The 22913-nt window shown below is 49.3% G+C and overlaps 2 long non-coding RNA genes across 2 annotated transcripts; both read left to right on the top strand.

Annotated features, from left to right (window-relative positions):
• Positions 1-9: 9 nt before the first annotated feature.
• LOC140905815 (uncharacterized) lies at positions 10-11301 on the top strand. Its single transcript, XR_012156952.1, has 3 exons — positions 10-229; positions 935-1065; positions 9428-11301. It is a non-coding gene; the product is annotated as an uncharacterized lncRNA (long non-coding RNA).
• Positions 11302-16984: 5683 nt separating this feature from the next.
• LOC140905814 (uncharacterized) lies at positions 16985-21775 on the top strand. The gene is made up of 2 exons (XR_012156951.1): positions 16985-17074; positions 19816-21775. It is a non-coding gene; the product is annotated as an uncharacterized lncRNA (long non-coding RNA).
• The last annotated feature ends 1138 nt before the right edge of the window (positions 21776-22913 follow it).

The raw sequence follows: 22913 nt of genomic DNA on the forward strand, positions 1-22913 counted from the left end.
GGGGGGTTTCCACCTTCCTCCGCCCCGCTCGGCGGCTCCGCTCCCCAGGGCAGCCGCAGCCGGGCTCAGGCGCGCACCGGCTGGAACTGGAGCAGGGGGCGGGGGCGAGAGGCGGGTGCGGACGGAGACAAAGGCTGGCGAGCGGGGAGAGGTCGGAGCCGGAGCCGGGCGATGTGCGGAGCGCGGAACCCGGGATGTCTCCGGATCTGCCCGCACCAGCCGCGCACAGGTCTGGACACAAAGCGGCGCGGCGGGGCGAGCTCCGGGCATGCGGCCATGGCACAGAGCCCGGGTCACTGCAATGCCTCGGCCGGGAGGGGGCGCCGGATCATCGAGCCCAAGAGCGCCAGGCGGCCCCAGCCTGCTAAACCGGATCGCTGGGGCGGCCCCAGGCGTGCGAAACCGGATCACCGGGGATCCGGATCTTCCGTGATAACCCCCTCAAATTCACCCCTAAAAATCCGTGTTTTCCCAGGTTTAAAGTGAACGTGAGTTTCCCTAGCCACAGATGTCCATATCCAGGTATCCCTGCTGAACACAATGTGTTCCTTATGCCCCGGAGAACCCCACTGATGGGAGCCTCCGTTATCCGGCTCCTGTATGACCCGAACCACCGGCCTCCTTGGGCTGACAGCAACTGGGCCGGGAGCGGTCAGAATCTGAGGCCAAAGGATGGAAAGCTCTCTGCCGGTTCTCCCGAGTTTTGGTTATCCATCCGGGCCCAGGTCCAGCAGATAAACGGGGCTCCGCTGTACATTCAAAGCACCTTCAAAAATCGACCCCAGGAGGGGGAGGTTGCACTCACTAGGGGACACAGGTGCTGTCAGTAAAAAATAGTGACTTGTTAACACAGGCTTTTATTTTTTTACACAATGTAAAAACTCAAGATTCTCTGTAAAAATGCAAATTCCACCTTTTCCCCCCTGGCAAACAGATTTCTAGGCTCCCCGATGAGCACCCTGTTTACCCTCTTCTGGGGTAGCCTGGATCTTCGGCCTGCCGCACCAGGACAGCGATGAAGCTGGGCTCCTGCCAACAGACTTCTGGGTCCCACACTACTCTCAGGTAAACCCCAAAGCGTTCCCAGGCCCTGGCACCCCTCCATTAAGCCAAGCCAGGCCTCTCTCTCCTGGTAGGACCGAGGGCTGGGGCTCTCAAGCTCAGTAGGAGGCATGCAATGGGAACGTCACGCCTCCCCAGCTGCAGCAGAAAGCAGCCCCTGGGCCCAGAAATGGTCTGTGTGTGTCAGTAGCTGGAGCTCAGTGTCATGTCGTTGGGGGGGTCCGTCAGAGAGAGGTGTGTCCTGAGCATGGGGCTAGGAGCTAAGCCAGCTCCTGGTCCTGGCTCTGCAACACAATGCTCTGCGGCCTTGGGCACATCACTTAAGCTCTGTGTGCCTCACTTCCTCCCCCTGAGAAACGGAGCTAATTCCGCCTGCCTCTCAGCTCAGGGGGATGCCAGGAGGGTTAACTATGGCTTGTGAAGCCCAGTATAAGGCTGTGTAGGGGAGTATCTTGGGGGACATAGAGCCACCATAATGTTTCTTACATGCCCCCATCTTAGCAGAGAACATAGCCAAGAAAACAGGGGGTGGCACAGGCATCCCTATGTTATGCTGATCCCTGGCTACTGGAAAGGCCCCTTGGGGCCATGGGTAGCTGATATAAAACAGCCCCAGGAGCAAGCGTCCGAAGCACAGCTCAGGATCCGGGTCATTAATATTTATTTATAGGCATATCCATGGCATTCATCTCTGTAGTATCTGAGCAGTTACTGTTGGCAAAACACTTTGAGAATAAAGTGCTAAATATTATATCAGTGACATCAGCTTATATGGACTGTGCAGCATCAGTTTATATGGACCATGAGGCATCAGTTTGGACAAACCGTGTGATAAGCATTGGCGAAGCTGTGTTTCTCTCCCCAGGAAATAGCAAGCCGGGCTTCATTCATCACAAGATGGGAACCACAAAATGATTTTAAAGACCTCACATGCTTATTTGTGATTGGAGAGGAAGCCTGGCCCAGTGGTTAGTGCTCTGCCGTGGGTTCAGTGCCCTACACTGCCATGGACAGCCTGCACATCTTGAACAAGTTATTTGGGGTCTGCCCCAAAGCCCTTTAAAGTTAATCAGAAGATTCCCACTGACTTCACTGGGCTTTGGATACGGCCCAGGCCTGCTTGTCCACATAGGATTGGGGGGAGTTAAACCAGTTTGAAAATACTTGCGTACACACGATGCAATTCATTATAGTCCACTAAAACTCTGGATTTATCAAGGACACAGGAGTCGTCTTTCAAAGAGAACTACGTTTGCTGCAAATTGAGTTAGTTTAGGCAATTGCTCACGTGCAGGCAATGTTGCAGCGTATTACTTTGGCAGTCCTCCAACTACTATCCCACATTGCTTTGCAGGCAACCATTAATGACCTGTCTGTTTACCTGTGTGCCCTCCGCTGCTCTGGGGTCACATTGACCAGATGTCCTGTCCCCCATTTAAAATCTGGTGTGGGGCCAGACTTTGCCCCCTTGGTCCTGGGTTTGAGTATATCCGCCTTGCTGTGATATTACTCCAGAAGCCTCTACAGCATGCCTTGAGCAGTTGCTTGGAACCATGCTGAGACCCTGAATCTTATCACATCTGTGGAGAGGAGTCGGTACAGGAAGCTCTTTTTGTGGCCATTGCTAAGCAGATGACTGTGAGGGGCCAGAACCAGGACACCAATCAGTGCCGGATAAAAACAAACAGTTCATTCGGACTTACATTAAAACCAGGTTTCAGAGTAACAGTCGTGTTAGTCTGTATTCGCAAAAAGAAAAGGAGTACTTGTGGCACCTTAGAGACTAACCAATTTATTTGAGCATGAGCTTTCGTGAGCTACAGCTCACGAAAGCTCATGCTCAAATAAATTGGTTAGTCTCTAAGGTGCCACAAGTACTCCTTTTCTTTTTATTAAAACCAGGGGTGCTGGTCGTAGTAATGTGACCTGTCCATTTTTTGAGGAGCTGGAGAAGATTTTCATAGAATCATAGAAATGCTGGGCTGGAAGGGACCTTGAGAAGTCATCAAGTCCAGCCCCTTGTGCAGAGGCGGAACCAAATAAACCCCTAGACCATCCCTGACAGGTGTTTGTCCAACCTGTTCTTAAAAACCTCCCGTGATGGGGATTCCACAACCTCCCTTGGAGCCAAGATCTCTTTGGGACTCAGGACCCTGACACCGGCCACAGAGAAGGTGAGCCTGATTCCTGCCATGAGACTGATTCCTGCCAGCAACTAAGCCCGGTTCCTGGACAGAAACCCAACCCCTGCAGGCAGGCCTGAATTCCTCATCTATACAATTCTAATAGCCCGTCCTGACCTTCCCAGGAGCTGTGAGGATAAATACATTACAGAGCATGAGGTGTTCAGGTATTGGGGCCAGGTGAGTACCTGGAGAGAGCACATGATTCAGAAGTGTCGGCCGCGGAGCCCTCAGCAGTGGGAGAGGCTAGTGAGATTGTCCAGCAACAGAAGAACACACTGTGCAGTCTTCAGACACAACGTCTGTCTGAAGGGGCCAGGGAGGAGGGTGTTGGTGGTGAAATCCAAAACTGGGAATCAGGAGAGCTTGGCTTCATTCCTAGCTCTGTAATTGACTCACTGTCTGACCTTGGGTAGATGAGCTAGGCCAAACCTTTCAAACCTGGGTGCTGAATGGTATGGAACTGGATTATATTTTATTGATTTCAGGGGGAGTTGCTGGGTACTCAGCCTGTCTGCAAATGAGGCTACTTATTTAAGTGCTTTAATATGGATACAGGGGTCTACTTTAGCTACCCAAGTCAGAATATTTTGGCCTTAGTTGCTTGGTGCCTCAGTTTCCCTTTCTGTAAAATGGTATGCTACTTCCTCTACTATATCATACCTCTTCCTCTACTTGAGCCAGCATGCTAACAAGAGCCATGTGGTTGCTGCTGCATAGGCGGCAGCTCAGACTAGCCACTGGTGTCCGAGACCCCTGGGGTCCGAGCCTGGGCGGCCGCCATCCATGCCACCAAGTCCACACTGCTCTTTTTAGCACACTACACTGAGCAGAGCTCGCATGAGTGTGTCTCTCCAGGCCGGGAGGCACGCTCCCAGCTGCAGTGTAGACATACCCAGTCTGAGGGGGTGCGACTAGAGGGGCCCTCTGATGCTTTAATGGACACCTGGGCCTTCTACAAGGACTGAGAGAGCTCAGGCTAGGAGAGGAATCACAGGAAGGGGGCTGGCTGCCCGACCCCTCCTGTAGAAGGCATGGAGCCAGCGCCCGCAGACAGGATACCAGTGGAGCTAGCCTGGGGGCTGAGAGCGCTATACTGGGGCAGGGAGAAGACTCAAAGGTAGCCCAGAAAGGGATTAAGAACAGGGCCCAGAGGGCAGACTGAAGAAAAGCCCATGAAGGGCAGAAGAACCCTTTATGTGCTGGGACTTTTCAGTTGGACGTGTTTGTTTGTGGCTTGGCCAGAAGGCTAAGCCACATCTCCCGCACTGACCCAGTGTGTGGAGTTTGAGGGCCTGAGGAAGATGGCAACTGAGGCACGGTGCCCCGGAGCGGCCAGTGGCCACAAGGGGGTGCACAGGAGGCGGCCCCAACCTGTTCCAGAGCAGGAGACATTCCAAGCAGTTTGTCTCCCAGGTCAACATAATTTCCCCATGACACTTGTGTCCTCGTGCCGTAATAAAACACGGCACGATGTCCCACTGGGATGGAGAAATGCAACGGGGCAACTGCCCTGCGACCTCAGGGGACCTTCAGGGGACGTTTTAAGGTGGAAGGTAACGTGCATTTTGCCCGAACAAAGGCTGTGGTAGCAAGGATCCCCCTTAAATGCAGAGCGCCGAGGGACCCAGTTAGCTAATGGCGGGGTTTTGTGATGTGGAGATGTGGTAACTGGACTGTAGCTTAACTCACATAGGCCACTGCTCCCCTGAGGGCGCCTCTCCTCCTGTCCGTCCTCGCCTCGGACAGGTACAGAACGGTAGGGGATGTGCTTCACAGCAGGGGGAGCAGCTCCCCCACCACAAAGCACCTCCCTTTTCCCAATGGGGGGCTGAGATGGGCCTTAAGTTAGCCCCACCCCCTCGCCACAGAGCCCTGCCCCCTGCTCCTCCTCTTCTCCCTGAGGCCCCACCACCTGGCCAGGCTGGAAGCCGGAGCCAGGCCACGGTAAGGAGCCCTGGACTGCTGTGGGGAGCCCTGGACTCTCCATCTGCCCTGGGCGGCATGCCAGGAGGGGTAGGAACATGGGCCAGGGGCTGCTCTCGGGCACCCTGGCGCTCAGGGCAGGTGGAGGATCCAGAGCTCCCCACAGCTGACTGGGCTCCCTGGGCGGCTCTTACCATGGCCTGGCTCTGGCTTCCAGCCTTGCCAGGGGGAGGATCCTTGGGGAGAAGAAGAGGAGCAGAGAGCCTGGCCACAGTTCCGGCACTGATGCCCCCACTCTTCTACACAGGTTCCAAAGCTCCCGCAGTTAATCTGCCACCGCCTCCTACAACTTCCTCCATTGTCAGGACGCCCGGCCGTGATGTTTAAATATTACCCCATGGACTCCAAGCCTGCCTTGTCCTCTGGGGGTGCAAGGTCCTGGGGCTAGAATGACCCTTGAGGATCAGAGAATTGGCAGTGCAGACATCCTGGGGGAATTAAAAACTTGGGGGACTGCTCCAGTACTGACTGATACAAGAGAGGCACCCCTGCCTCAGGAACACTGTTCTCTGCAGTACCTGGCTTCTCCCTGGGGTCTCCCAGCCAAGCGCTGACCTAACCTAGATGGCAAAATCACACCAGGTCACAGTCCATGCTGGTGTGGTTTAATGAAACGTTCCAGCTGCCTGGTTTACCGCAATCCCACCCTGTGCCTTCCCACAGCAGTTTGTTAACAGGGAGCCACATTGCAGCCACAGAACTGATCAGGCCCCAAGGGAAGGCAGGGGTTGCTTGCTGTCTTGGTGGTGAAGCACCTGGACCTCTATGATGTGGCTGTTACACTGAGAAACCCCATCATATTTCTCAGACATCCCTAAAATTGCTTTTAAGCATGAAACGCCACTCCTCCGGCTAAATTAAATAGAGCTGTCAATATATTGTTTCAGAAGGGTGGAGGATGTACCCCGGGGGGCACTATTTTAGATTTGATTCTGACTCACAGGGAGGAACCAGTTGGGAATCTGAAGGCGGAAGGCAGCTTGGGTGAAAGTGGCCACGAAATAACAGAGTTCGTTATTCTAATGGCAGAAAGGGAGTGAGAACAGCAGAACAAAGGCACTGGGCTTCAGAAAAGCAGACTTCAGTAAACTCAGGGAATTGGTAGGTAAGGAGGTCCCATAGGAAGAAAATCTAAGGGGAAAAGGAGTTCAGGAGAGCTGGCAGTTTGTAAAAGAGACAATATTAAAGGCACAATGGCAAACTATCCTGATGTGAAGGAAAGACAGGAAGAATAATATGAGACCAATATGGCTACTGCAGGAGATCTTTAATAACCTGAAAATCAAACAGAAATTGTACAAAAAGAGGAAACATGGACAAATTGCTAAGAATGACTACAAACAGACAGCACACGCATGCTGGGACGAAATCAGAACAGATAAGGCACAAAATGAGTTACAACTAGCAAGGGACATAAAAGGCAGGACAAAGAGGTTCTATAAATAGATTAGAAGTAAGACAAGGACAAAGGAACGTACAAGTCCATTACTTAATGGGGAAGGAGAGCTAATGACACAGAAGGAGAGTTTATCAGATGGCACAGAAGGCTGAAGGGTTTAATACCTTTTTGCTTCGGTCTTCACTAAAAAGGGTAATTGTGACCAGATGTTTAACATGATTAATATTAATAATCAGGGGAAGGAAAATAGGCCAGAATAGGAAAAAACAGGTTAAAGAATATTTAAATAAGTGTGATGTATTCAAGTTGGCAGAGCTTGATTCAATGCACCCTAGGGTACTTAAGGAACTAGGTGAAGCCATCTCTGAACCATTGGTGATTGTCTCTGAGAACTCCTGGGGGATGGGTGAGGTTCAGAGGACTGGAGAAGGGCAAACAGAGTACCTATGTTTAAAGAGGGGGAAAAGGAAGATCAGGGGAATTATAGACAGTCAGCCTTACTTTGATCTCTGGCAAGATACTGGAACAAACGATTAAACAATTTGTAAGCGCCTAGAGGAAAATAAGGTGAGATCCAATCTCATTTTTTCTTGGTTCATCTTCCTTTCATCAGTTAAAGGTTCTCCTCCTAACCCTTTCCTGTGCTTCCTTAATATGGATGCATGGGCCAGATCCTCAACTGGTGTAAATTGTCAGAGTCCTATTGACTACAATGGAGCTACACTGGTTTTCAGCAGCTGAGGATCTGCCCCCAGATATTGGTGGATGATTATCATGTTCCCCTTAGTCATCCCCTAGATTTAGTTCTTGAGGGCATTTGTTCCCTCCCATCTACTTTGGAGCGTGGACCAGGCCTTAGCCTCATGAAATCTATCATTTTGTGAGCACCGTCACCCAAGTTGTCTTCCACCTTCAGATTTGCAAGCAGTTCCTTCCTGCTAATCAGCATCAAGTTTAAAATGGCTGCCCCACCACCACCTCCGGTTACTGTCTCCACCGTCTGAAAGAAGAAATTGTTCCCAACACATTCCAAGAACTTACTGGAGATATTGTGTTTTGCCGTATTGCTTTTCCAACAGATGTCTGGGTAGTTAAAGTCCCCCATCACTACAAGGTCTTTCTTGTGTTTTGGGTATTTCTGTTATTAGTTCTGGAAATCCACCTCCTCCTCTTGATTTGGTGATCAGTAGTAGACCCCTACCAGGCCACTGCCCCTGTTAACATTTTCCCTTTTAATTGTGGTGCGAAAGCAGCCACTCAAAATGTTTCTGAATACCCCCTGCTAGATGGTAGATATTTCTGAGAGTGACTAAAGCCACAGTAAAAAGGGAATGCTACTATCCTGCCCACAAAGAAATCCGACCTGGACAAAACACGCTGCTGGAGTTGTTGGGACAAAGCTATTGCAGCACCAGAGTCCACAATTTAATCAGATGCAGTGGATAACTGTCTGAACTACGTTCTCCATGGTCCAGTGCCTACTGAGAGAGTCACAGTGGAGGTTCCAGCACAAACCTTCCCTCTGCTCTTGTATCCCCGCTCAGTACTTCTGAAAATTCAGGCCTGTAGTTTCTCTGAGACTCACTTTTCCCATCTGTAAAATGATTTTTACCCATTCATGCGCTAAGACTCTACAGGGCTAGAAACAACTGGTTCCCGAGCAACTGCTGCCGACATGCCACCACCAACAGCTCTGCTATGACAGAGGAATATTTGCTCCTTTGCCTTCCTGGCTTCTGGCTCTGACCCGTGGCTCTGGTTCCTGGCTTCTGATTCCAGCTCTGACCCTTGACTCTGGCCCTAATCACTGGGCCTGACTGTGGCTCCATCGCCTAGGCCTGACTGCCCTCTCCCTGGCCTAATGCAGACCTGCTGCTTTTACAAAGAGCTACATGCCATCCTCGACAGAGACCCAAGCACCATCCCCAAGAGCACCGTGGATACTTCAGAGGAGCCTGAGTCACAGGCCCCTGCCTCGAACAGTGAGGAGGAGAAGATGGGAGCAAGAAGAGGAGTATGGGGGACAGGCAACTGGGGGATCCAGCTCTGCAGCAAGCCAGGACCTGTTTTTTACTCCACCGCAGTCCAGCCAGTCCCATCAGTCGAGCACAGGCAAACCTGATGCAGGGGAAGGAACCTTGGGTACGTGTGCACTTGATTTTTAAATTACAAGGCTGGCCCCCCAGAGTAGCAGCACTCATATTTTGATTTATTCATTTTTACTCTAGAGTTAGTGGGGGCCATGCGGAGCAGTTTGTGTATGTGCACTAAGATGTCCCATGAACCCTCCATAGAGATCTAAGTGACTCTTCCATGGAGGTACTCTGCAATCCTCTGCCAAAGGTTTCTGGGGAGGGCTGCCTTCTTTCTTCTGCTGCAGCAGGACACTGTCCCATACCACTCAGCGATTATTCCAGCAGGCAATATTGCAGTGCTCAGACTAGCAGTATACGGGCCCAGGTGGCATGGGGATGCCAGCAGCCACTGAGCTCTGTCTGCCTCTTACCCTCAGGAGTGAGATATCAGCTAAAATTACTGTGGAAAACAGTGCCAGTATTCAGTGCTGCTGCCCTATACAACTAGAACCATGTAACCAAGCTATTCCCACCTCATTTCCCCAACCCCGACAGACCATATTCACCATGGTTGTGACTGGTGCTGTGCACAAGCAATCCCAAGCAGAAGTGAGAATGTGCTTACAACTTTTGGAGAGCAAGGGGAGTGAGTTCCGCCTCTTAAGTTTTGATTTCCATTGTGAATATAATGACCACGGTGTCTCTGTGTGTTTTCTCTACAGCTGCTACCACTGCAGCCTTCAGGGTCTCTTCCTACTCACCCATGAATGTCTACGCCAGATAAGGAGGAGAAAGAAGAGGGCTCAGGATGACAAGTTGCAGGAGATCCAGCAAGCCAGTGCTGCATGAGAGAACAAACACAGGGCCTGGAGGGTCACTCTTGCAGACATCCTGGAGAAGGATAGAGGGGAGAGGGAAAAAATGCAGGAGAAGGAGAGGGACGTGCAGTAGGACATGTCTGCATTTCTCAGACAGCAAACAGAGATGCTGCAGACTCTGGTGGACTTGCAGGTTCAACAATCCCATGCTCACCTTCCTCTGGAGCCCACAGAGAATTCAATATCGGGACCTCCCTTGGCCTGCCCCTGAACATTCCATGTGGCATCAGGGGTCAGTGCATAGACAAGACAATCACAGCTTCACATACACTGACCTGTGAAAGCCCCAGTTGGTGTATGTGTACCTGAAATGGAAATGACTGTTCTTTCCCCTTCATAAGTTCTGTTTGCTAAATTTATTAAGGTTTATAAAATTTGAAATGGTTTTCTTTTGAATGCTACAGAATAACATTATATATTTTTGAACATAATTGATCTTTATTGGTTCACAACATATGCTGGCTGATACAGATCAGTTCTGAAAGTGACCAATTCCCAGTTACTGCACTGTGTCACACAACTCATAACATCATTCACAAACAAAATTAATAGGTCCATTGACAATGCAATATTCCTACATATACAGCAATCAGCACAAGATTCAGACTGGGCTGCAAAAGAGCAAGGCCAGGTAAAGCACACTGCAGCAACACACATTACTCTGGCTTGCTATTAAAATGGTCTTTCAAAGCCTCCCTGAGATGTATAGCTCCACGTTGATCTCTTCTAATAGCCCTTGTATCTGATTGTTCAAATTCAGCAGACAGCCGCTCCACCTTTACCATCCACCTGGTGGAAACTTTCCCCCCTTTGCTTCACACATATTATGTAGGACACCGTGGGCAGCTATAACCATTGGGATATTTTTCTCACTGAGGTCCAATCTGGTAAATAAACTACGCCAGCGACCCTTCAAATGACCAAAGGCTCATTCTACTGTCATTCCACCAAAGCCATCAAGCATTGCAAAATCTTTCAAAAAGACCCTGTGCTGGATGGTGGCGAGTTCTCCAGTGAGATACCTACCCATGGTGCACTTCACTCTGCATCAGTACAAGTGCTCTTGGTGAGTGCAAGCACCGCCAGCGCTGGCCTTAGGCATGGGTGAATGGGGTGCAAGCCCGGGCACTGTTACAAATGGGGCACCTCCGGAGCAGGGGTGCCCCTCCCCCTGCTGGCATCTTCAACCCCATGGCTCCTGCCCCCTGTCTTGGAGCTGCCCCTAGCCAGCTGCTCCCAGGAACTTCCTGTCTGCTGTAAAGGGGCGGGGAGGGGCTCTGATGTCAGGCTGCCTCCGCCCCCCCCCCGCCCATGTACCCTGTCTCCACAGAGCGGGGGCGGGTGTGTGTGTGAGGACAGGGCTCACCAAGAGAGGGACGGAGCTGCTGGTGGCTACTGCTGTATCTGAAGGAGCTTTCCTTCAGACTCTTGAGTGCAGCTCTCTTCAAGGGGCAGCACGCGGTCTCTCACACACTCCCCCAGCTCACACATGCCAGCAGCTCACAAATGCTGTCTCTTTCACACTCATCGCCCCCCAACACATACTTATATTGTTGTTTGTACTTGTTGGTACTTCCTGCAATACACATATAGTCTCTGTAATTTTATTCTTTCAAAGTGCTGTTATTTTAGTTTTTTGACTGGTCTGTGCATTTCATAATTTTATTTCTCTCTTATGCTTACATTGAATTCTTTGAGTAGTGAGTTCTAAAATGCCTAACCTGTCCTCGTTGGAGTAATTATAATTATTACTGTTATTATCATATTGTGCTTTGTCATTCATTATTTAAAGTGGTACAAGCAAATAATAGTATCCTCCTAGAATGCACCTTTAGCTTGTACTCATTTAGTAATGCCAGTTTAAAAAACATTAGCTAAACACATAACTTTAGACACTGGGCAGATGAAGGTGGCTTATGTTCAAATTATATTTTTAGTTATATCTGTAAAATAACTTAAAATTTGCATGAAAATAAACGCAGTTCCAGCTCTGATATCAATAGCAATGATGGAGTCAAATGTTAGTGAGTCACAGACATGATTGTGATCAGTAAACATAGATGCCGAAATAATTAGAAAAATTAATTCCCTTTCTTAATAAAAGAGAAAAAAACCCTTACTCACACATGTTGAAATTATGTTTTAAATGAACAACAATTGACTAGAACAGAGGAGATAATGGCAGTAACACAGTGTTTCTGTTAGAGAAGGTAAGCAAATTATATTTATTTTTATTTATCTCCACTAAAGATAGTGAACTGACACCTCAAGGCTTGGGATGGGGAATATCTTGCTGTATTATCTCCTGATTGTTCTAAATTTACATATAAACTTTAAACGTGGCTTTAATTGGCATTTGTACTGTATATATTTTTTCTTTCTTTATATAACGATTAGAGAAAGTGCTCCTGTCAGCTAATCCCTAAATTATTATCTGAAAAAACCCTAGAGTTTTCAGGTGCCTAAGTAGTCCCTGGAATCATGAATAAAGATTCCTCCCACCCCCCAAAATCTGAACCAGTGCCCTGGGTGAGCCAGGGGTGGCCAGAGGGCTGCAGGAGGGCCGTGGGCTCTGACAAGATGCAGTCACCCTGCGACAGTGCGAAGCCTGCCTTGAGCCACATGCCCGAGCATCAGGCACCACAAGCCAAGGTGCAGAAGGGTGGCAACACACCATATGCCAGGCCACCCTTACTTCTGCACTTCTGCTGGCAGTGGAGTTGCCTTCAGAGCTGGGCGCCCGGCCAGCACCCGCCAGCATCAGGCCGCCCTGCCGGTGCTTAATTTGAGCCATGGCTCAGCTCTGGCATCTCTTTCAATACAAATTAAACACTGCGGGAGGCAGCGGGGCCCAGAGGTGATGGGGGGAGGGAAGCCCAGGGAGCCCGTGGGGGCCAGGAGTGATGGGGGGATGCCAATATACAAGTTCGCCCAGGGTGCCATTTTCCCTAAGGCCAGCCCTGAGCACCGCCAACACAAGCAGCCAGGTATGCACACGCACAAGCGATGTACTAACTGCCGTGGCCATATGCCGACGTAACGTAGGGCGACATAACTCTAGGGTAAAAAGAAAAGGAGGACTTGTGGCACCTTAGAGACTAACCAATTTATTTGAGCATGAGCTTTCGTGATGCATACCGTGGAGCTCACGAAAGCTCATGCTCAAATAAATTGGTCAGTCTCTAAGGTGCCACAAGTCCTCCTTTTCTTTTTGCGAATACAGACTAACACAGCTGCTACTCTGAAACCTGTCAAATAACTCTAGGGTAGACATGTCCGAAGTGGCTGAAGGGTCAATGACCAGAGGCAAGAACTAGATTATGGAAAACAGCTTCTGCACAGTGATGTGTCAAAGCCCGTCAGAGGGGGGCTCAAGGGGTGGCTAGAGTGGGGAAAGGGAACATGTGTCACTTCAGAGAACACAGCATTGCGACCAAAGCAACTGATTGCACCTGATAATGAAATGCCACTGTTAGATAAGCCTAATATTCTGACATAAACCAAGCTGAAGCGATGGTCTTCCTAGTCTGTCCCCTCTGGGCCCCAAATGAGAGGTGGGCTGACTCTTGCCAAATACTCTTTACACGCTATTGTTCTTTTGGGCTATACTCATCTTGAGAGAAGGAGCAGGTGCATCCAAGTGAGTGTCTGAGTTTTTTAGTAAAGAGCATAAGGAAACTGTGAGGATTTAGATGAAACCGATTAGACTCTGAAGTTCTTACTAAGCAGAAGAAGGGGAGGAGCTGCATCACCATTGCTCTAGTTTTTTGGCAAGAGACAGATTTCTGAAGGGAACGGTGCATGTGACTGATACGGAGGCAGCTTCATAACAGAGGCAGCTTTCTCCAGTGGTCATAGGAAATGACTGTGAGTCGGGGACCTGGGTTCTAGTCCCAGTTCTGTCACTGGCTCCCTGTGGAAGGCAGGGAGTTAGTGGGGAGCCAGGAGTATGTCCAAGAGTACCTGACCCCTTGGTCTGTTCCAACCACTCGACAACTCTCATGGGTGGCCTTACTCTGAAGGAATCTCTGTCCCTGTTGTTCTCCCTTGTGCCCTGAGATGCAGTTGTGTGCTAATTCTCGATCTCCTAGGTAAGTGATTTACCAAAAACTTAACCTTTTACATTTGCTTTAAAGACTGTTAACTACCATCAATTTCAGACTCTTGATGTTGTTAACAGATTAGACTCACTTTAGCCAGCATATTCATAAGATTATGCTAGTTCCTGTGCTGGAGGTCACCCAACTCTCTGGCTATTATTACTGAGTATAATTAGGCTTTCCTCATAAGAGATTTTGGAAATAGATCCTCCCTTTATTCCAGCAGATGGGGGAACCATGATCAAAACTGAGAAGCAGCCTAAAAGCCTACCATCACCAGAGGGACGCTCAGAAGAGGAGTGTGATCCACATCCTATATTCTTCATCGAGATATTGTTATGATAGGAATATGGCATAACTAAGGTATGTTTTACGCAAGATGAGTCATGTGAGGTATCATTGGAAAGGTTATGATGTACTGACTATGATTATCCTATTTGTAGACATGTATCATTTCTGTATCTGAAGTTAGGAATATTGACAAAGTAACAATTACAACTGTGTTTACACCTGGGCAATGCCCACCAGACAGTATGCAATCAGCTTGAATGGGCCATTAGGGAGAACAATAGGACTTTGAAGATGCTAATCTCCCACCTTCCTGAGTAGCCTCCTGGGATGCTGCTTTGACACTGCAGGGTCATGTGATCATGTCACCTGCTACTGGACACCATCTTGGGCTGCTAGTATTTTGCCACTACTAGGGGGTGGGGTTCAAACTGGGAAACAAAGGATTCCTGCCATATGTAAATCCTATTTAAGGCTGGGGTGTGAGTTAATCAGAGTTGGTTCTTCATTGAATCCCGGCCCAAGATGACTGCTAAAAACACCTAAAACTGAATTGGGGAAGGACTGGACCCAGGCTAGAAGGTGTCTGGTCTGTGAAAGGAATATCTGGAATTCTAAGCTGCAAGCAAAAGAAGTTTGTCTTCAAGAATTTCTGCAACCTGCTTAAAACAACATTTAGGGTGAGAAATTACTACATGTAGCCAGTTTCTTTAGTGTATCAAGCTTAGTTTGTGTGTTTGCTTTATTTGCTCAGTAGTCTACTTTGATCTGTTTGCTATTCCTTATAATCACTTAAAATCTATTCCTTGTAATTAATACACTTGTTTTTGTTTTCTATAAACCAGTTTGTGCAATTAATAACTAGGGTGGCAAAAAGCTATGCATATCTTCCTCCACATTGAGGGAGGGGCTGATTTTCCTGAGCTTATGCTGTACAGATTTCTGTGCAGCGCAAGACAATACAGTTTTGCATTTAAACTCCAGAGGGGGCGTGCATTTGAGTGCTGGGCAATCCCCAAGCTGAGTCTTCCCATGCAGACTCAGCTTGGGGCTTGCCCAGCACTCAAGTGCAGTCTTCAGTGTCTGTGTCTTCCTACAGCTGGGCATGTCCCTACCTGTGTGTGTGCTAGAGGAGGCTTGAGGGCCTGGCATAGCAGGACAGGGTGAGGGAGCCTAGGTTGGTGGAACAGGTGGTCTCAGTGGGACTCCAGTACATCAGGTGGCACCCTGGAGTGAGGGGTGGGCAATCCATCATAAAGAGGTTTTCCAAAGGGTAGAGCAGGAAATGACCCATGAGAGTTGAGAGAGACAGCAGACTGACAGGACTGGAAAGAACCCCGAGGACTCTGTTCGGTATAAGAGAGGTTGCAGTGAACTCCTTTCAAATCACAATCCTTTCATGTATTTATACCTGCTCCTGTATTTTCACTCCATGCATCCAGTGAAGTGGGTTCTAGCCCACAAAAGACTTATGGCCAAATAAATTTGTTAGTCTCTAAGGTGCCACAAGGACTCCTCGTTGTTTTTGTTCTGGAGGACGCTCACATGGAAGAGGGGCCATGTACCTCCACGGATCCTGGGCAAAGGCAGAGGAATCTCTTGGAATGTGCCAAAGTTCTGACTCTTGCTATGCACTGAATGTGAGGATCTATGCATCTTGGATCTTACTGAACACCAGCGACCCACGTGGCAAAGGAACCATATAGCTGTGTGGAAAGCTCTAGCCAAGAGCAGGGTCTCGGAAGGCCTGGAGGGAGTCCGTATCGGTGCTCTAAGTGCCTGAAAAGTGTTAGATTTAGATCGTATCTCCCCATTCACAAATGGACCCACCCGGGGAGAGGCCCTTCTGCTGTACTCTGTGTGGGAAGGGCTTCATTGAGAAACATCTGCTCACCAGGCGCTCCAAAACCCACGCAGACAGACTCTACCGCTGTCCATGGCAAGAGAGGAGCTTCGCTGAGAACACACCAGCCTTCACACAGCAGAGAGGCCGTCCCACTGCACTCAGAGAAAGAAGGATTTCAGGGCTAAGTGCTTTCTCACCAAACACTCCATAGTCAGTGATGGAGAATCTACTACGACCCTTTTGGTTAATCAGTCTCACCATTAAAAAAATTAAGCCTTATTTCCAATCTGAATTTGTCTAGCTTCAACTTCCAGCCACTGGCTCATGTTATACCTTTGTCTGCTAGATTGATGAGCCCATTATTAAATATTTGTTCCCCGTGTAGCTACTTATAGACTGTGATCAAGTTGCCCCTTAACCTTCTCTTTGTTGAGTTAAATAGATAGACTCAAAGAGCTCAATCACTAGAAGGCAGGTTTTCTAATCCTTTAATTATTGTCATGGCTCTTCTTTGAATCCTCTCCAATTTACCAGCACTCTTCTTGAATTGTGGGCACCAGAAATGGACCCAGGATTCCAGCAGCGGTCACACCAGAGCCAGATACAGAGATACAGATACAGAGATACAACCTCTCTGCTGCTTCAAAAAAGAGTCCTGTGTTTACACATCCCAGGACTGCATTAGTCCTTTTGGCCACAGCAGGGCACTGGGAGCTCAGCTGATTATCCACCAGGACCACCAAATCTTTTCCAGAGTCACTGATTCCCAGGACAGAGTCTCCCATCCCGTAAGTATGGCCGACTGTAGGATTCATACAAGGTTTATGCGCTTGGCAACATTCAGGGCACACCCGGAGTGTTGTGCTGGACCTGTGCACACACAGCTCCTTTCAAGGGCATCAACCTTGGAATCTCGCCCAGATGACATGAACCGTGGGAAGCCTCCCAGGACTGGGCTCAAGGCCCGAGAGCAAGGAATGTGGTAGATAGAAACTGGTAAATAAGAATGTTAAACAAAGCCAGTGTATTCCTTTTATCTGTTGGAGAATGTAATGCACGGGGGGAGAGAAAGAATAAAGGGGAAGGTGGGAAGTTGACAGGCAGAAGCCTGTTAGCAGACCAGCCGCTTGCTTGCTAAAAGCTCTGTGCTGTCTTGTCATTGAACCGCCACAACTGGCGCCCAAACGTGGGGCCCTCAGCACTCACCTTGCCCGGCAAGGGTTTCAGACGCGTCACTCATCCGCTTCGTGGATCCCGGTGAGTATTTTTCATTGTGGTAAGTATGGGAAGCTCCCTCTCTGCTTTGCAAGTGCAACACCGCAGTGAGCTACAGTATTTGCTGTGTAAGGCTCAGCACGACTGCCCCACTCGAGAACTCACTCTCCTGCTACAGGAGGTGCGTGCCCAATGCCCGTGGTACCCTGAAGCCGGAACCCTTAAGCTAGCGGACTGGGAGCGGTTGGGCCAGACATTGCATAAAGAGCCTCGGGCGCCCGTGCAGGCTCTACATGCCTGGCACCTCTGTCGCGACGCGATACAGCGTGTCGCCTCGGACAGGCCCTCCCTCGCGAGGCTGGTGATCTCACCATGCCCGTCCGCTCCTGCAGCCATCTCCCCTCCTGGCGATGTGACACAGCGTGTCGCCTTGGAAAGGCCCTCTCCCGCGCCAACAGAGGGGCTGCCGATCCCGCCACCCCCGACCGCTCCTGCAACCATCCCTCCCCCTGCTTCGCCCCCAGTGCCTCTATTACCACCGCCTCCCTGGCCTTCCCCACCAGAGCCCATGTGTGATCACCATCCCACCGTGGTGCCCCATGTTCCGGGGCCCCCTGGAGGGTCGTCCGCGTCTGCTCAGAGGCTTTCGCTGGTGCAACAAATGGTTCACGCAGCGAAGACTCGCTCAGATCTTACAGCAGAGGAGCTGGCTGAGCTGGTCTCAGTTTGTCCAGTGACCTGGCAGGATGATGGCCAGGGCAACCAGGTTGCAAACTGGGTCAGTTTGCCTTACTCGGTGATCAGAGACGTAAAGAAAGCGATTCGTGAGTTCGGCCTCACTAGCACGTATGTACGTGGTCTCATTGAAGGGCTAGGTACTGGGTACACCCTGATCCCTGAAGATTGGAAGGCGCTGTTACGCATGATGCTGATGCCCAGTCAGTATGTTATTTGGCTTAGTGAGTATCGGCAGATGGCGGAACGCCAAGCCCAGGTGTATAGAGAGCAAGGTGTCATTTATGAGCAGTTTGCAGGGGAGGGCCAGTTTGCTACTGTTCAGATGCAGTCTCAACTCCCTCAGGCCGTCTTCCCCATTATTTCCACCTGCGCCCAGCATGCTTTCCAGAAGGTCCCGGATTCTGGCAAGCCTACCAAAAGCTTTGCCAGTATCCGTCAGGGTGCATCAGAGTCCTTTATGGATGTTACCAACAGATTGCAGGAGGCTATCCTCCGGCAGGTGGATAACCCTGCGGCAGCTCAGGAGATTCTGTTAAAAATGGCGGTTGAAAATGCAAATGAGGATTGCCGCCGTGCTCTCCAGGCTGCACAAGCCTCTGGAATTCTAGAGCTGTCAGACATGCTGCGGGCGTGCCAAAACATCGGAACTCAAGCACATAAAGCTGGGGTTATGGCCGCTGCCCTGCAGAAAAGCGGGAAGGAGGGGAAGCGTTGTTACCGCTGTGGTAAGGAGGGTCACTTTCACAGGGAGTGCCGCTCCTCGACGGCGCCCGCCCGCCCCTCAAAGAAGTGCCCCAAGTGTCAGAAGGGCTATCACTGGGCTAATCGGTGTCGTAGCGGGTCGGGAAACCGCATGACGGGTCCCCCCCGAACCCAGGGCCAAACGGGGGTGTTTCCCACTCAGACAACTGTTCCTCTGCTTTAAAACCCATAGACTCTATGAAGGAGGTGACTGCCGGAAGTGCAGGGCTTGATTTGATTATGCAGGAGGACACTGATTTTCAGTTGCCGGGGGAGGTTTGCGCCATACCTACCCAGGTGATGGGACCTCTCCCTGCTGGATTTGTGGGTCTGGTTCTCCCTCGCTCACACGCTGGGAAACAGGGTTTTTTTGTCATCCCAGGGGTCATTGACGCCGATTACAACGGCGTTATTAAGGTCCAGGTGTGACCCATCTTCCGCAGTTGCTCCCACGTGGACGATCAATTGCGTAATTGATTTTAGTCCCCTATCAGGTGCCAGCTGCAGAGGATCGAGCCCGGGGCGGAGGCGGCTTTGGATCGACTCTGGCTCAGTCGCCATCTCACAACACGTCCTCTCCACTTGTTGCTCTAACAATGTCGGTCCGCCCCTTGAAACCTCAGTTAACACTTCTCTTAAATAATGTTCCTTTTACAGGGCTGGTAGACACTGGAGCTGACGTTACGGTGATTCGTGATCTGGAGTGGCCGGTCGGTTGGCCAACAGTTCCTTCTAAAGAGTTGTGGGGGATCGGGGGTAGCAAACCCGGGCGCCAAAGTTTGTCTTGGGTCACGGTCTCTAAACCAGGAGGCCGTGCCCTTGCTACAATCTGCCCTTTTGTACTCCCTGTCCACCTCAATATTTGGGGCCATGACTTACTTACAAAGCTGGACACCACCCTCGATATTAATATATAATGGCCCGAAATCCTCCCTCACCCACCTTGCCATCCGCATTACCATTGGTATGGCAATCCTTAGAGCCCATATGGATTGACCAGTGGCCCCTCCCCCTAGAAAAGCTGAAAGCGCTTCATTCACTTGTACAACAATATTTGCATGCACAGCGCTTGGAGAGCTTTACTAGTCTTTGAAACTAGCTGCTGTTATTTTGGCCTTTCAATTTTTTGCTGATTGTCCCTTTAATTTGATCGTGGACACGCATTATGTTTATCAGGTAATTGATCATTTACCCCTTGCCCTTATTACCCCTGAGGTCGATGCGGACCTTCTTCGCCTGTTTTTGTCCTTACAGTATCTCATCACCACTCGTAATTTCCCTTATTTTGTTGCTCATATTCGCAGTCATACCCTTCTGCCTGGGCTACTTACTGAAGGCAATGCGTGTGCCGATCGCGCGTTACGTGGTCAGGTAAATTCCCTTTTTTCTGACCCCATTGAAAGCCATTCCTTTTTTCATCAGTCTGCCTCTGTTTTGGCCCGACAGTTTCATATTCCTGCTGATCATGCACGTTCTATTGTTCGTTCCTGCCCCCACCGTGCCGCTGCTGCCCCTACCTTTTTTTATGCCGTTAACCCCAGAGGTACCGCGGCGAATCTGCTGTGGCAAATGGATGTCACTCATGTGCCACAATTCCGCCCCTATTCGTTTTTACATGTTTCCATTGATACCTATTCGGGATTCCTTTGGGCAACCCCACAGCGTGGGGAAGCCACTCCTAAAGTTATTCACCATTTGCTAGCCTGTTTTGCTGTTATGGGTCGCCCAAGCCAGATAAAAACAGATAATGCCCCAGCCTACTGCTCCACAGCCCTTTCCACCTTTTGTGTCCAATGGGACGTCCGTCTCACACACAGGATCCCTTATAATTCCACGGGCCAAGCCATTGTTGAACGTGCAAATCGCACGCTAAAAACCTTGCTCGACAAACAATTAAAACAAGGGGAGCTGCGTCTCTGAACCTTAGGAGACATTCAGCAACAATTGCATATCCTTTTGTTCACTTTAAATAATTTAACGCTGAACGCAGATCAGCAGACCCCCACGGATCGGCATTTTCATAAATCCGATGTACTGGAAAGACCGCGTGTCTATTACCATCAGCTGCCCGATCTGCAATGGTTGGGCCCAGTGCCTCTAATTACTTGGGGTCGGGGATATGCTGCTGTGTCTCTCCCTGCAGGACCGTTGTGGGTTCCGGCCCGGTGTGTGTGACCAGCACTGAAACAGCATGGCGTGGCACCAGGGGCTGTCAAACCCCATACCGGAGTTTCAGCTGACCTTGGAGGAGAACGCGGTGCCTCCCGGGTCGACAACGGCAGGATGGAAACGGAGGAGGCGTAGCATCCCAAGCCAGCCCGTGACATGGGGAGCAGTAAAAGCATTGGTCACCGCGGCTCAACGAAGACTGGCAGCAAACCAACAGCCAGAGACTTCTGAGACTTTGTTTGTGGCAATTCTTGCCCAAATTACTGCTAATTCTGTATTGATTGTATACCTTTTGTGCCTGCTATTTCCGTAGGGGTTGGCTCGGGAGCGCTTTCTCCGTTACGAGCCCGAATGACATATAACCTATGGGAAAGATTGGCTTCAATAGCAAATGTTACCCACTTTTGTTTATTTGATTTTGTAGCAGCTGAAGAAGTGTTAGGTACGTGCCTTATTCCAGTATGTCATCACCCTGAGGAAATCGGAAATGAGATGATGCTCGCTGCTTACGCGAACCTCTCTTCCCAGTACTCTAGCATGGCTAATTGGGGCCTGGCCAATTACACTTTACCTTCTTGAGCTTATTTTTTGCTGTTGCTGTGTGCAATGTATTTCCTTTTTGTTAAGGCTTTGTCGAGAACCGCCCTGGCAGGCTCCACGAGTTATGACCTCGTCTGTCCGGGAGTTAATTGGCTTGCAAAAGCAAATTGATGGCTACCATGAGATGGCCGAGCACAAATAAACAAAAAAGGAGGGGATGTAGGATTCATACAAGGTTTATGCGCTTGGCAACATTCAGGGCACACCCGGAGTGTTGTGCTGGACCTGTGCACACACAGCTCCTTTCAAGGGCATCAACCTTGGAATCTCGCCCAGATGACATGAACCGTGGGAAGCCTCCCAGGACTGGGCTCAAGGCCCGAGAGCAAGGAATGCGGTAGATAGAAACTGGTAAATAAGAATGTTAAACAAAGCCAGTGTATTCCTTTTATCTGTTGGAGAATGTAATGCGCGGGGGGAGAGAAAGAATAAAGGGGAAGGTGGAAAGTTGACAGGCAGAAGCCTGTTAGCAGACCAGCCGCTTGCTTGCTAAAAGCTCTGTGCTGTCTTGTCATTGAACCGCCACAGCCGACATTCTTTGTTCCTAGATGTATATGTTGACACTGAGTCATATTAAAATACATATTTGTTTCCACCCAGTTTACCATGAGATCCAGAATGCTCTGAATCAGTGACCTGCTCTCTTCATAACTTACCACTCCCCCGATTTTTGGGTCATCTACAAACTTTATCATTGACAATTTTATGTTTTCTTCTAGGAAACTGATAAAAATGTTAAATAGTGTAGGGCCAAGAACTAATCCCTGCAGGATCCTATTGGAAACACTCCCACTTGATGACAATTCCCCATTTACAATTATGTTTTGAGACTTATCAGTTAGCCAGTTTTGAATCCATTTAATGTGTGACATGTTAATTTTATATCATTCTAGTCTTTTAATCAAATTGTCGTGCAGTACCAAGTCAAATGCCTTACAGAAGACTAAGTATATTAAGCCATTGCTACTACCATTATCAACCAAACTTGTAACCTCATAAAAAAAATCAAGTTTGTTTGACAGGATCTGTTTTCCATAAACCCATGGTGATTTGCATTAGTTACATTACCCTCCTTTAATTCTTTGGTAATCAAGTCCTGTATCAGCCACTACATTATCTTGCCCCAGACTGATGTCAGGCCTATAAATATCCTTTTAAAAAATTGGCACATGAGATTTCTTCCAGTCTTCTAGAACTTCCCCAGTGTTCCAAGACTTATTGAAAATCAACATTAATGGTCCAGCCGGCTCCTGGGCACTGTGCTTACAACCTAAATAAAGACAAACGGTGGGAGGGGAAACAGGCATGGAGTGGAGACTTGTGCAAGAGATCTCCCAGCAGGTTGGTGGCAGATAGAGACTAGAATCATGGTGTCCTGACTTCTTTTTCCATAGATTTAGCAGAATTTGATTTTTTTAAAAATAATTTTATAATGTCAATGTTCATTTTAAAGCCCCCCCCAATACTTATTGATTTTAATGTTTCGCAGTTGTGAAAAGTTACGAGTAGTATCAGAGGGGCGGCCGTGTTAGTCTGGATCTGTAAAAGCAGCAAAGAGTCCCATGGCACCTTATAGACTGACAGACATATTGGAGCATGAGCTTTCATGGGTGAATGCCCACTTTGTCAGAGG

The sequence above is a fragment of the Lepidochelys kempii genome, chromosome 2, assembly GCF_965140265.1.
Source record: "Lepidochelys kempii isolate rLepKem1 chromosome 2, rLepKem1.hap2, whole genome shotgun sequence".
In the NCBI taxonomy this organism is placed as follows: Eukaryota; Metazoa; Chordata; order Testudines; family Cheloniidae; genus Lepidochelys; species Lepidochelys kempii.